The sequence below is a fragment of the Coffea arabica genome, chromosome 6e (genome assembly GCF_036785885.1).
Source record: "Coffea arabica cultivar ET-39 chromosome 6e, Coffea Arabica ET-39 HiFi, whole genome shotgun sequence".
NCBI lineage: Eukaryota > Viridiplantae > Streptophyta > Magnoliopsida > Gentianales > Rubiaceae > Coffea > Coffea arabica.
Genome location: NC_092321.1, coordinates 33,832,858 through 33,849,273, shown reverse-complemented (window position 1 = coordinate 33,849,273; position 16,416 = coordinate 33,832,858).

The following is a 16,416-nucleotide window of genomic DNA, read 5'->3' as shown; positions in this document are numbered from 1 at the left end:
CTCTCACCATGGAACTTGCTAGTTGAGCCTTTCGGCTTAAAGCATCTGCTACGACGTTGGCCTTTTCGGGATGATAGTTTGTGAGAGCCCGTAATTTGTTTTTAAGTACTAGGTTTTATTTTTTTTCTTTTAATTGCACGTTTTTCCACATTTTATTTATTTGAAAAATTGGGAAAATAATGTTTATGAGTAAATATAGTTTTTAGATGATTTTTCTAGTATCGAATAGTTTTTGAGAAATTAAGAGCGTATACCGGACGTGGGACCCACTAGTGCGAAAAGTTCGGAAAAATTCGGCCAACTAGGTTAAGTGTTGGATACTGGAATTAATTGACCGGGTGTTAAGAGATAAGTAGAGGATACTAAGTGGATTGGTATGAGGGAGACAAAAGTTAGGCAAGCATTAAATGAGGTGACAAGTGTCACCATTTGATTGGAGTGACTTGTAAGACTACTATTCCTTTTCTTACCATTGACCAAATAAATCACAAAATTAACCAAAAATTCACCATTTTTCTCTCCTCTTTGGCCGACTCTCTCTCTCAAAAAGAAAGAAAGAAACTCTTCAAGTTTTGCTTCCATTTAGCTCAAATCCATCCAACCAACCATTGAAACTTGTAATTTCTTCATAAAACCTCTTCAATTAGTGTTAGTGAGTTGATTTGTGGAGTTATTTGGAAAGCTAAGAGGACCTATTGCTCCCTCTCTCTTGTTTCTAAGGTGAGTTGTGAAGAACCACCCTCCTCCCTTAATTGATGCTTAAATCATGATTAGTTTATGGATTATTTCTTGATTTGTGGTTGATGTGATGAAGTTTTATTATTTCTGGGGATTTTTCTGTTTTAATATGAACATGATTGTGTGGCTATCTATGATGATTGGAAATGGTATGTAATGACTCTAGAAGGTGGAAAAAGTGGTTAATTGCAAACAATTGCTGAATTGGAAGAAATTTTGGAAAGTTAGGGTTTGGTTAGGGAACATTCTGTCCGAATTTATAGGTCCTAGTTAGAGGCCGAATTGGCCTTGGATTAAAACATGAAAGTTTTAGGTAATAACATTTTAGAGGTGCCTGAAAAATTTCAGGTCAATCGGAGTAGTGTACCTTGAGAAAATTCGAAATTACCCTTGCTGTTCTGGTTTTACCCGAATTGGAGAATTGCTTCTGTAATTGGTTATTTTGATTAGGAATGCTTCAGAATTGGTTGTTGAGGCCTTCTGATGAAATGTATCCCTGTTTCTTAGCTTTCATCTGATTTGGAATTTCTGGATTTGGACTTGGATAGCCTGATTTATGATGTTTCCGCTAGAATGCGTTCTGTGAATCTGTTTTTGTGATTCTGGTGTAGTATCTTGCATTTTTGACCTGGTTACACTCGAAACTGGGTTGAGTGACCTTCTGTAATATTGTAGCCCTATCTCTTAGCTTAGAAACGGTGGGTCTTGGACCTTCATCCGATAATCGTAGTGCCTTTGGTGCCATTACCGCAAAATGACGTCAAAAACTATTTTTTTCAGGGTTAAAGCGCGTTCCATTTCCGGATTTTTCTGGTTTCCTCTAATGCTTATGTATGCTTATGGAGCCCTATTGTGGTAATATTTGGCATTGGTTTATGACTTGTAATCGAGTCTTATTGTGTTTATTTGAATAGTTTAGGGCTTGACTTTCATATCCGGTCATTTCCTAGCTAAATTTTGTACTTGAATGACTTTAAGCCTAGTGAACGGCTTTTGGAGATGAAATTATTTGTATGAGATGTTAGGATTGATTTGAGGAAATATGAAGCCGTTAATGGCTGGAAAATAGGTAAACACAAGGGATTTGCTGCCGAAATTTTACTTGAAGGCTAGTTTTGGTCCAAGTGCTTTTTGCCGCAAAATTTTATAACCCTTTTAGTTTAGTTTTACGTTTGGTTTATGAAACCCTAGATATTTCCGACCATCAGTCCAAATGCCCCGTTTCGCTTTAAAGTCATTTTTTATGCACTTTACTCATCATTTATGGGTTTCTTCGATTTCACCTAATTGGTTGTGCTATATTCTTTCTCGTTGAATCTTAGGTTTTCTCAGTGATTAAGGATTCTATCCAGAAGGATATTTTGCACTTTATTTTGCATAGTTAGGTGAGTGTTCCTTGTTTGTTAAATGCTCCTTGACTTCATAACTTGTATTCTTGAGTGATAACGTGTTAAGTGCTTTTAATGATTTCCAATTTCTAAAACGAGCTTTATAGGCGAGTGTGTACTTTATCGCACTCGACCTAAATACCTGTGCAATTTTCAAGGATTTAATGATTGAAATACTAGTTGCGCATGAATATAAGCCTTTTTGGCTGAACTGGCCATTGCCCCTTGTTACCGATCGACTCGAGCCAGAAGCGGACTCGGTCGGGAGATTAGGTGACCTGGGTGAACGTTTTGGTATACTCGAGTATTACCTTGTAGGTTGGTGGAGCCTGGCCAATTTCCAGGAGGGGGTGAATGAAATGAACGAATGAACGAACGAACAAGGGTTTATTTACAAAAATGAAATTTTCAAATGATTGGAGGAATAAGGGGAAATGTCAGGAGAACGAATGAATGATCGAATGAATTGCTCCCTGTGAGCCGTATCCTTTTCATGAATGTTTTATCGCTTTCCATTGTAAATGTTTCGTGAAGTAGTGATATGCCATGTTAGTGTATTGGATTGATTGTTTTATTATGTGTTCGGAACCTCACTGAGCTTTTAGCTCATCCCTTTAGTTTTGTTTTCCTTAACAGGGGAAGGCACGCAAGGACGAGAGATCTGTATAGACTAGCTGGTCTAGCTTTTGATTTTTCTTGTAATGGTTCTCGCCCTAGTGCTTGGCACGGGCTGGTTGTATGGTAGATTTGGAACCTTTGTATATTCGACGGGTTGTACTTCTTTTGAGATGGTAATGTAGATAAGTCATTTAAGTTTTTGGATCATTGCCATATTTTTCGTACGGGCTGGATCTGGTTTTTGCTCGAGGATGGAAGTGATCGACTGAGTCCCGGCGAGAGCTGGGCAGGCGGTCCGCCGAACCCTTTGGTTCGCCTTAGGGGGAGTTGGGGTTGTCACGTAGTTAATCGTGCAATCATAATCTTCTAAGAACTCCACCCACCGACGTTATCTTAGATTTAGCTCCTTCTGAGAAAACAGATACTTAAGGCTCTTGTGATCCGTATATACCTCAAAAGTCACACCATATAGATAATGTCGCCATTTTTTCAAGGCAAACACAACAGCTGCAAGCTCCAAGTCATGGGTTGGATAGTTCTGCTCATGAGGTTTTAACTTTCGAGACGCATAGGCAATCACATTCCTATTTTGCATCAACACGCACCCTAGCCCCTCTTTTGAAGCATCGGTATAAACCGTGTAACTATCGTTCCCATTGGGCAAAGCTAAAACTGGAGCCATAATCAATTGCTTCTTAAGTTCTTGGAAACTACTCTCACACTTAACATCCCAGATGTACTTTCCTTGTTTCTTTGTCAAGTTAGTTAAGGGTCCCGTAATTCTAGAGAAGTTCTTTATAAATCGGCGGTAGTACCCTGCTAAACCTAGAAAACTTTGCACCTCTGTGGGATTCTCTGGTCGCTTCCATTTGGCTACGACTTCCACTTTCATCGGGTCTACAGCAAGCCCATCTTTTGAAATTATATGACCTAGGAACGCCACTTTTTCTAGCCAAAATTCACACTTGCTGAACGTAGCGAACAATTGGTGCTCTCTTAGGGTTTGCAGCACTATTCGCAAGTGTTGTTCATGCTCCCCCCTTGACTTCAAATATACTAGAATATCATCAATAAACACCACTACAAACCTATCCAAGTAAGGTTTAAACACTCGATGCATTAAATCCATGAACGCTGCTGGGGCATTGGTTAAGCCAAAAGGCATTACCGAAAACTCAAAATGCCCATATCGAGTGTTAAACGCCGTTTTTGGCACATCCTCATTTCTAATTCTCAATTGATAGTACCCTTGTCGAAGATCCAATTTAGAAAACACCACCGCCCCTTGTAACTGATCAAACAATTCATCGATGTGGGGCAAAGGATATTTATTCTTAACAGTTACTGCATTCAGTCCTCGATAATCAATACATAACCTTAAACTCCCGTCTTTCTTTTTAACAAATAGCACTGGAGCTCCCCATGGTGACTCGCTCTCATGTATGAACCCCCGTTCTAGCAAATCCTGCAATTGCACCTTTAATTCCTTAAGCTCAGCAGGTGCCATTCGATAAGGGGTTTTAGAGATGGGAGTAGTTCCGGGTACTAGATCAATCTTAAATTCAATCTCCCTTTCGGGTGGCAGTGATCCCAACTCCTCCGGAAATACGTCCGGGTATTCACTGATCACCAGCATGTCTTCCAACTTAATCTTTTCTCCCAGAGTGTTAACTAGAAAAGCTAGGTAACCGCGTGCCCCCTGACTAAGCAATTTCCTAGCCCTTATTCCCGAAATGAGCGCAGATGAGGCTAACATACCCCTTACGTCTAACTTCAAAGTTGCCTCACCTGGTATGCAAAACTCTACTACCTTCATTGTGACAGCCCCACCTCCCCCTAAGGCGAACCAGAGGGTTCGGCGGGCCGCCTGCCCAGCTCTCGCCGGGACTCAGTCGTTCACTACATTCCTCAAACAGATTACCAGATAAAACTCACATATTACAATATAAATCTCCAATATACATCAAATTCTCCAATAATTACATGTCATAAGCGAAGCGGAAACAATTCCAAATAAGCCATCCAGTCACGTGAAATATAATTCTCAACTATACATAAAATGATTTCCAAATCCAAATTGTACAAAACATAGGCCATCCAATCACGTGCACAAGTACTACAAGCCCTTCCTTCGCCTTGAGCCCTGTGGAGGGGAATAAAACATTTTTGGGGTGAGGTAGAAGCTCAGCGAGTAACCAGTAAAATCATTAAACAAATATATTTCACAATGTTGCATTTCGATCATTTCGATGATGTCATGATTCAGAGATCAAATGTACGTCTTTTGCTCTCGTGAGCCAGTGAAATCATAGTACTTGAACATCCAACGCTCAAATAGATCATTTAACATTAACATTAACATGAAGAGGGAGCCCCTTCTTGAGCTCCAGATAAACATGAACATGAACCATAAACAGAGTGGAGACGTTGGTGCCTAGCACAAGACTTTCCCAGAACTCATTGAAGCCAAATCATGTCATGAATCCACATGCAAGCACGCATGATATGCAATCGAATAAATAATGCAAGAAACATTTCACAAGTACTTTGGAAATAGTTTAGGGTCACTCACCTCAATGGCTCAGAAATCATCCATCATATAACATTGCCTTGCTCAAATCCAAATCTTAGATCACAAACTCAATGCAAACAAGTCCCTTCAAAGTTCGGACAGCACTTCCCCTGAATTTACTAATTTTTTCAGCCATCATGGCTTCATTATTTCCTCAGCCAATCCCAAAGGTACACACACAACAACAAGTTCATCCAAAACCAAGAAGTAAACCACAAAATTCATCACTTTAACTACCACTAGGCACTAATTAAGCTTCATTAAGTGAAGGAGAAAGTTCAATCACCTAGTAAACAAGAGAGGAAGAGTTGTTTGTCACCTTAGCTTCCCAAACCACTTACTAACACCTAAAGAAGAGATTTTATGGAGTAGAAACAAGTCTAAGTGATTGCTTTGGATGATTTGCACTAGATGGATGCCAAACTTTGAAGAGTTTTTCTTTCTTCCTTGCTCAAGGTGGCCGGCCACAATGGAGGTAAGAAATGGTGATTTTTGTGGTAATTTTTGAGATATTTAATCAATTGGTCAAATAAGTCAAAAAGGTGAATAGTTGTCATAAGTTACAACCACTCTTAAGGTGACACTTGTCACTTCCTTTAAAACATCTCTATCCTTTAAGTCCCTCTCACATCAATCACATCTCAACCTCTACTTATCTCTTAACAGCCGATAAATTTCAACCAGTATCCGAAACTTAACCTAATTGGTCGAATTTTTCCGAACTTCTCACACTAGTGGGTCCCACGTCCGGTATACGCTCTTAATTTCTCAAAATCTATTCGATACTAGAAAAATCATCTAAAAACTATATTTACTCATAAAAATTATCTAGAAAATGTTCCGGATACAGAAAGTGCAGAAAACAAGTCATGAAAAATGCGAAAACCTAGAAAATGCAATTTACGGGTTCTCACATTCATCCTACAATCTACCCGAGCATGGTAATGAGCTAGCCAATCCATACCTAGAATGACATCGTACCCCTTAATAGCTAGACTAATGAGATCGACTACTAATTTCTGTTCGCCAACCTAAATATCACAATTTCTGTACACCTCATTTGCAAGTAAAATTTGATTACCCGTAGGCGTTCTTACTTCTAAATCATAAGGTAGCCTTTCAACTTTCATGTCAATTCCAAGCATAAATGTAGGGTTAACGAAAGAATGAGTAGCACCGGGATCTATCAAAATTTTGGCTAACCGGTGAAAAACAGGAATCGTATCTTCCACTACCTCCGTTGGTTCAGGCACGGATTGTTGGTCCAGCGAATACACTCTGGCCGGTACCCTCGACCTGGTCCCTCCGACATTGGTCGGCTTTGGGTTTGACCTGGCAGTCGACTGAGTATCACTGATCAACGGGCAGTTGACTATTCGGTGCTCCGTACTTCCACACCTTAGGCACTTTCGAGCCTTTCTCCAACATTCATCCTCTGTATGGTTCGGTTTTCCACAATATCCGCACATTACTCGGGGAGTGGAGGTTTGGCCTCCCTGCGGAATGCCTCTACCTTGTCCCCTACCACTTTGGCCTCCCCTCTGGGCACCTCCTCTCGGAGCACCTCCCCTAGATGCACTCGACAACCGTCCATCTCCAGCCCCACGTCTGGATTTAGCGGGTGGCGTGTTCCGATCACTTCGCACTGACCCTTGGGTTCCACTAGGTATCCCTTTCCGTTTTGCGTGGAAATTTCTCACTTGTGCCCTAATAGTCTCTATCCTTTGGGCCTTCTCCAGAACCTCCGTAAACGTAATAATTTGGGCTGCCGCCAAGGCCTCCTGTATCTCCACATTGAGCCTTTGTACGAATCTCCGTACTCTTCTTTGCTCCGTAGCTATCAGTTCAGGAGCAAATTTTGATAATTTCGTAAACTGAGTCTCATACTCAGCTACACTAGAAGTTCCCTGCCGGAGCTTAATAAAATCATCCTCTCTCTTCTCCTGGACGATAGGCGGAAGGTATTTCTCGTTAAATTCCCGCACAAAGTTTAACCAGGTCCATGCAGTTCCCTCTCTTTCCCATTTGGCCCTGATTACATTCCACCAGGCCCTGGCTGGACCTTTAAACTGGAAAACAGCGAATTGTACTTGCCTATCCTCTGTATAGTTTAAAGCGGCAAAGATGTTGATCATGGCCTCTAGCCATTTCTCAGCTCCTTCCGGGTCTGGTCCTCCCAAGAACTTAGGTGGGGAGAACTTCTGGAATCTCTCTAAGGCCCTATCTTGCCCCATATCGGTGTGTCTAGGTTGATTTACAGGAGCTTAACCCTGTTGTTCCACTAGACGGGACAAAATATTAGTCATTTGTTGGATTGCGGTTGCCACTTGATCTCCCCCTACAGCTTGGGGTTCAGGTTGTGGCTCAATCGTTGCCTCTCTCTCCTCTCTCGGTTCTTGCACCGGCTCCTTTGCTTGTCTATCCCCACGGCCTCACCTAGGACCGCGTCCTCGGTTAGTTCCCCTGACTTGACTTCTTCTACCCTCCATGTTTTGGATTTAACCAACTATAGACATATAAACAAAGTAAGGTAGGGATCGTGTTGCACTTTGCAAAAAGATAAATAGAGGCAATAAAACACATAATAAACAAGTACTTTATATACATAGCAAACAAGTCACATATACATGCCAACCTAGGCAAGTCAAAGGCTATACTAGCCAAGGAACATAGAACAAAAGAAACCCTATTTACATCCACCGTGACACGTCAAAGTCAAAAACAAAAGAAAACGTGTCGTCCAACTATGTTCCTAACTACCCCACAAAAATCTCCTCAATCCCCGATCCTAACAAGTCGTCTGGCTAGACGCCGACCCAACAGACTCTGAGGATGCGCTCGGCTCCTCCTCCGGGTCCTCCTCAGGATCCTCCTCCGGAGCACCAGGAACGTCAGGGGCTACAGGCACTTGACCCTCCTCGGCCAAGTCCTGTATCACATCATCCACCAGTGCCTCGCACTCGGTCAGGATATGGCCGGTCCGGTCTCTGATATCCTCAACTACTCGCATAAGGCGTCCAGTCGCCGTCTGAGCCTGCTCGCGGAAAGCATCGGTCCGCTGCTGCTCCTCCAAAATCGAGGCCTCCAGCTCTCGGATCCTAGCTCCCTGGTCTTGGAGAGTTGCCTGGAGACGCTCTATCTCCGAATAGCACCTACGATTGGCGCTACCCAATCGTCTCCGCTCGTCATCCACTGCGAGCACTACTCGATCAGGGTAGGAGTAGGTCTTCCAGCAGTCGCAGCGTCGGATCTTGCGCGCTGGGGACCACTGCTGCACTGGCCCACCGGGGCTCTCCTGATACGTGATCATGCGACAGACGGGCCCCTCCAGATGTGGCTCGTCAATAGGAACGTCAGTAGGTACGGGCTGAGACGGCCCAACACTCCCAGATGCATCAGTACCCGCCATCACCTAAGTTTGCAAATAACATTGCAAGGTAAGTACAGGAGACGTAGAAAACAAGGCTAAAAGCTAAACTCAAGGATAAAACCCTAGCCTATCATGTCAAGCACTCAATCTATCCCGATCAATTCACAACCTAGGCTCTGATACCACCTGTGACGACCCCACCTTCCCCTAAAGCATACCAAAGGGTTCGACGGACCGCCTGCCCAACTTTCGTCAGGACTCACTCACTCGTATCACGTGCATACATCCGAGGACCATAAATAACATCGCAATTCAAGCTTATAATTTACATCGATGTAAAATCAAGGTACAAAGCCTCCGTATACCCAAACTGGTTCAAAGTATATACAATCCAAGTACAAAATATTCTATTCGAGTAATAGCGCGAGTACAAGTCAAAAGTTAAAATAACTAGACTACGCTAGTCTTTATACGTCTCACGCCTCGCTCGTACCCCTGTAAGGAAAACAAAACTAACGGAGTGAGCCAAAACTCAATGAAGTTTCAAATATCAAATTGGCCATCAAATAAAGTAATAACAGTGTAATAGTGAAATAGCGAGCAAACAAGTCCAATCAAAGAGATAATACTTCAGGTAGTCAAGAAATATATGGATCATGTTCACATGTAAGGATACAGTGCCTCATGTCTCGGCTCCATCCCAGCTTGATCGATTGGTAGTTGACACTCCGTCAACTTTCAAGTAATAACTAGTCCAGAAAGAAAATCCCTGTAACGCCCCTGACCAATATTGTCCCACAGTTAACCACCCCATTGGGTCGTGGGTTTTGTTCCTGGAGGTGGGGTTATACCCACAACAAGTGAAGAGCCCAAGCCCGCAGGTCAAGAAGCCCAGCACCCCTCCAAAAGGCCTCGGTCAGGTGGGAGAGACCACTATAGGCTATTAAAGCAGCCCCAGGACTTTCTCCCTAGCCGATGTGGGATCATTACAATCCACCCCCCTTAGGAGACCCAGCGTCCTCGCTGGCACACCGGGGTCGGGAGTCGGCTCTGATACCACTGTAACGCCCCTGACCAATATTGTCCCACAGTTAACCACCTGATTGGGCCGTGGGTTTTGTTCCTGGAGGTGGGGTTATACCCACAACAAGTGAAGAGTCCAAGCCCGCAGGTCAAGAAGCCCAGCACCCCTCCAAAAGGCCTCGGTCAGGTGGGAGAGACCACTATAGGCTATTAAAGCAGCCCCTGGACTTCCTCCCTAGCCGATGTGGGATCATTACAATCCCACTTCACGCCAGTCTCCGTTCACCGATCAACCCCCTTATCCGGGCCCGCACGCCACACGCAACACGGATGGTAATACTCGAGTATACCGATTAGCTGAGGAGATAACACTCCACTCGACATTACTAGTTACCCAGGGTTCGTTATCTAATCGACCAGGCCCTTGCCGGCTCGACTCGATTAACTAGCCACCGGGTTTCTGGAATTGCAGGCAAGATATAATTCATATGCATGTAGAGCAAGTCAAGTGAAATCGGTAAACAAGTACAATTCTTGTTAGGGCAAGCGCGATAAAGTACACCCTTACCCGAGCAAATCTTTTATATATCATGTAATCACATTGGTCAAAGATAAATCATAAATATCAAGTTCAATCAGATATTTGGAAGCACTTACCAAAGTAGTGCTTTTAGTGTTCTCGTCTGGGTGGTACCCCGGGTTTGGAGTCCAAATCTGCGATAAAACGTGATTTAAGAACTTTGAAAGTCGACTAAAGTTCGAAACTTAGACGTTTCGTTCAATAAGAATCAAGAAATTGAACTTCACTTGGAGAATAGTCGTGAAACAGTTGCTCGCTTTTCAAACTGAAAAATTTTGTAACATGTATACTTGGAAATAACTTTTGAGTCGAAAGTGCAAGGAAAACGGATTTATAGTGATTTTTACCACTTTTCCTAAGGGTACAAGTTCGGCTAGGTTTTAACGTATAACCCTCGATAACCAAAGTAGCAAAAGTCCTAGATGGTTCAAGTGATATTCATTTATCAACTTTACCCAAGTCGCAAGTGTATTTCTCTAGTCCTCGAGCGTAAATTTGGGTAGCATACCCTTTGTGTTTACCTAATTTTGCAGCCATTTATGGCTTCATTATTTTCCTCATTCAAACCCAAAGGTACACACAGAACAATCTTATTTCAATAGCCGTTCAATAGGCTCAAGACAATACAAGGACAAAATCAAACTAATAACAAGTGCGGAAATGAAATTTAACAAGAGACAGATTTGACGGGTTTTTACGGAATGGACACATCCAAGGCTACACTTATTGGATTCGGCTGAAACTTATACCGTTTCAAAGCTAAGACAAAGGCCTACAACTTTCATGAAGATCACTTAGTTAAATTTCTAGTGTAACCTAGTCAAATTCCCAATTCACAGAACCAACTTCCAACTAACTAGCTAGTTAACCGTACTACATTTAAATGGCCATATATCAGGCTACCAAAGTCCGTTTAAGGCGTTCTTTGAGGGTTGAAAAGCAAAGACAGAGTACTAAAACTTTCATGTTTTGGAAAATAGCTAAATCAGCACGGATCATAGTGAATAGACACAGTCAACTAGATGAACTGTCTAGAACGGATCACTGGAAACATCCTAGGGCAGCGAGGGTATTTTGGTCGTTTCATAGGATAAGTTGCTCTGATTGAGTTGAAATTTTGTAGGCATCTATAAAACATCATTCTATACAACTTTCATGTTTTATGATAAGCCTAATTCGGCCTCTAACATAGTGCACTGAAACCGGACAGAACTGAAGTCAAATTTTCCAGAAATCTGGAATTTTTCATTTTCAAAGGAAACTTTCTTCATTTCTTGCCTCAATCACCGCCACAACCTCTTATATAAGCTTAGATACAACATATACTATCCATAGGGAAAGTATAGGCAGAAATTCCTTCAAATCCTAACTCATATAACTCAAGAAAACATACACTATATCCACCCAAATCATTATAATAATTATCATCCACCACAAATTTAAGGTGCTATGCCAAATTAAACAAGATCAAGAGTAAGAAATGGGGAAATCAGCATTATTACCTTGCTAAAGTGACTACCAAGAGCAACCCTAGCGTTTCCTTCCAAAATTTCACCAACACACCACTAGTTAAACACTCAAGGAAGGTTTTAATCGGTTTAGTTTCTTGTTTCCTCGCTTAATACACTCAAACTCGAGGTGAAATGGTGCAGCTCTCCCTTGTTTTTTCTCTCCCTCTCTCTCAGCCAAAGCAACAGAAAAATGAACAAGAAAGGCAGCTCCAAGGTGATAAGAAGGCAAGACAATTGGTCTTGGTAAAGGCCCTTAGTTGGCCAACAAGTGTCACTCCAATTTCCACTCATTTTTTTTATTTTCCTTGCAATTTTTGGTCAACATTTTCGGCCAAAGCAAGCTGGAAATGAGGGGATATTTTGCTCAAATATTAATGAGCTTGTATGTTAAGAAAGTGGTGAACAAGTAGTGTGTTCAATCGGTAGTGCACGGTACACGTCGGTTCGCACCGTTTTTCCTTAAATCTCACATACTAGGGTTTTTACTTCCTATTCACTAACTTTTTATCATTGCTTCTAATCACATATTATTTCTCACCTAAAAGTCACTCTTAAGTACCAAATTTGATTCTCGCTCCGTACCGGATAATTACACTACGGATACACGTGAAAACCCTAACTTGCTCCACCTTGAAAATGAAAAGTGAAACCCTACTTTCTAAGTTCATTTTCACTTATTGTGGAATGATTGGATAGTAGGGCTATAATAAATGAATAATTTCCAAATAAAAGGGCATTTTTTTTGAGAAAAATATTAGGAAATTGCAAGTCTTCACATGGAGACAATAAACGATTTGAGAATACAGTGAGCTTGGAGAGTGAAGACTCATACATTAGTCTGAAAATAATTATTTTTATGTTTAAGTACTCAAGTATTAGTTAGTAATACTATCGTTACAAGAATTCCTTAGAAATTTCGCTCTATCGCGCACAAATCGGAAGTACGCGTCTTCGCGCGCGCGATTAATCGAGGGACTTTAGACCTTTATTTTTAAACTATTTAGAGTGAATAATAATAGTATGGATGGAAGTGAATTAGAGGTTTAGTGCACAAGTGAAACAAACCCGAGAGGAAACGAGCACAAAACGGGCGCGAACGCGCACTATTCCAAGTTGACTTTTGAAGCACTTTTTGGCAACACACTTAAGCTTCTCAAGGAAGCTTCATCATCAGCCAAACACACTCTCTCTCTTCGTTCTTGCTGGCCGGCCACCCCAAGGAAGAAACAAGACCAAAAGCTCTTCATTTTCTTGCTTCATTTCTTGTCCAAATCACTCCAAAATTTTACTACACCTTGCAAACCACTTGGAGATCAACTCAAGCTAGGAAAGGAGCTTCATTTGCACGGTTTTCTTGAGTTTCAAAGGACCGAAAATTTCTGCTTTAGTCATCTAAGGAGGTAACAAATGATCAACCTCCTGAATCTTGGCTTATATAAGTTATATTGAACTTGTAAGCTTATAGATGCATTTGGGTAGCTCTATATTGTTGGAAATATTGTGAATGGGCTCTATGAAATCCCACAATGGACTTGATGAGCTGGTTTGATGATATTGGGTGTTATTTATATTGGATTAATGCTTAATCTAGTGGATATAAGTTGTATTGTGGAAGAAAACTCAAAGGGAGTGAAATGAGAAAAGGGGACGGTTCTGCCCCTGTTTTGCCGTGCCCCTTTAGTGCAATTTTTTTTGTCCAATTGACTTGATTTTGATGTAAATGTGTAATATAGGTTGTGTAGAAAGTTTTCTCAAAAAATTACTTGATTTGGCTGGGTAAAAGGTGAGACTTCGAAATTTCACCAAAACTGGAAAATGTGACCAGAGTCTCTCCGGCAGTGATTTTGTATCGACCATAACTTTTTTCTCCGATGTCGAAATCGAGTGCCGTTTGTGGTATTAGAAACTAGACATTTTCAGTTTTCCATCAGTATAAAATGTATCCCCTGATTCCACCTGAGTGAACCGTACCAATAGTTTGAAGATGCCTGTCCTGTTTCACGAATTTACTGGAGTGCATGTTATGAGCTGCAACTTGATGCTCGAATATGAGCTAGTTGTGGACAGAATTTTAAAAAGATTCCTTCTATGAAATTGTAGCCTTGTGAATGTAATTTTCAACTCCAACAACTACGCTCAATTCCAAGTTGAATTGAGTGAGTTATGGCCGAATTTCAAACCTGCTTCGTTGCTTGAAAACCCTAAATTTGGGCTGGTCAATGGCTAATCTTGATTGGGAGTTGTTATTTCGAAACTCTTGGTGTTAATCACCTATCAAACACATTTTTTGATGTCTCTTAGGCATTGTCTTTAGAAATGGACCATGTTTGAAAAGATTTCATTGGCCAAATGATTGAGAAAAGAAAAACGAAAGTGCAAGGCAGATTTGCCTTAGGAAATCGTGGAACTTTAGCGACTTTGTTACCCAACTTTCCGTGCGAATTTTTGCATGAAAATTGATATAGGAATAGCCCTCATATGGTAGGGTAATACTATCAAATTTTATGCCCTTCCAGGTCCATTTCGATGCTCAACCAAAGTCTTAAAGTTCCCATTTTAAATATCGAAAACCCTTGTTTGGTGAGGAAATTTCAGTAACTTTGAGCCGCTATATCTTGGTGCTCGAAACTCCGATTCTTGTTCTACTTATTGTGTTTTAAACTTTGATTGTAACTCTAGTTGAGTTCCAAATTTCAAATGCTAGTTCGCATTGTGTGAATTTTACCGAATTTCCAAACTTTACCGAAAATCAACCCAAATCTGTCTTGGTATTCCAAAACAGCATCTTGGACACAAAATTTGAATGTCTTCCATTTGGAATCATGGAAAAGTACCTTCTAGAAACTTTTAGTACTTTGGAACTAGTTTCCAACGGTACCAAGTTTTCCAATTTTGGACTTACCGAGTGTGAGTTGCGGTTTTTCAAAGATTGCGTGTCGAATCTGAAATTTTCAAACTTAAAGGAAATTGAGTTTTTAGAACTCTCCATTTTTCCTTCGATACCACTTGACCTTTTTACACTCGATTTCAAAGATAAAAATCAGATTTCTCTTGTTTTTTAAAACCCCACTTTTGAGCCTCGATTTACGTGTAATTAAGGCTCATTTTCGTGATATCTTCTTAGATTGTACACTAGTACAATCTTCTTCGATAATTAGGGGTCTTAAGCGATAATGTGTAATAGTTTATTATTAATTGCTCAGGCACTCAAGAGGACCTTCGAGAGGATCCCACGGTGGATGCCTGAACCCTCAAGTGTACTTTACTTCTTGAGTTACTTGGTGAGTGTCAAGTGCATGAATAGTTACAATTATTGGAACGTGATACTTGTTCAATTGTTATTGTCGATCGAAAATTTTGAAAATGGAGTTGAGTGTGTACTTTACCGCACTCGTTCTCATTTGAAATGAATAATTCATGAATGACTTGCTTGAAATGAAATGAATGATTGAATGTATTGAATGCTTGAATGACATGAAATAGTATGCTATGGTTGCATACATCGTGGAGTGAATCGCATCGACTCACAAATGTTACATGTGACAGCCCCACCTCCCCCTAAGGCGAACCAGAGGGTTCGGCGGGCCGCCTGCCCAGCTCTCGCCGGGACTCAGTCGTTCACTACATTCCTCAAACAGATTACAAGATAAATCTCAAATATTACATCACATTCTCCAATAATTACATGTCAAAAGCGAAGCGGAAACAATTCCCAACTATACATAAAATGATTCCAAATCCAAACTGTACAACATAAAGGCCATCCAAACACGCGCACAAGTACTACAAGCCTTCCTTCGCTTTGAGCCCTGTGGAGGGGAATAAAATATTTTTGGGGTGAGCTAGAAGCTCAGCGAGTAACCAGAAAATCAGTAATCAAATCGGTTTAACAATATTTCTTTTCAATGATGTCATAAATCAAATGATAAATCCAGAAACAATTACAACATTTACAAAACATTAATATGGAGTATCAATAATTCAAGAAACATGTACAATGGAAAGCGATAGTAACATTCATGAAAAGATACGTTCGTTCTCCTGTCACTTCCTTTTTTTTTCATTTGAAATTGCATCATTTTCCACCAACCTCCACCAACCTACAAAGGTAATACTCGAGTATACCAAACGTTCACCCAGGTCCCTAATCGCCCGACCGAGTCCGCTTCTGGCTCGAGACGACCGGTAACAAGGGGCAATGGCCAGTTCAGCCCAAAAAGGCTTACATTCATGCGCAAGTAGCATTTAATCATTAATCATGAAAATTTCACATTTATTTAGGTTGAGTGCGATAAAGTACACACTCGCCCAGAAAACTCGTTTTAACAATCATTGAAAGCACTTAATACATTATCAATCCATAATAACAAGCCAATTAGGCAAGGAAATATATCAAACAAGGAACGCTCTCATATAAGCACGCATGATATGCAAGAAAAAGTTCAAAAGTAAATAATGCAAGAAACGTTTCACAAGTACTTTGGAAATAGTTTAGGGTCACTCACCTCCATGGCTCAGAAACCATCCAGCATATAACATTGCCTTGCTCAAATCCAAGTCTTAGATCACAAACTCAATGCAAACAAATCCTTTAAAAGTTCGGACAGCACTTCCCC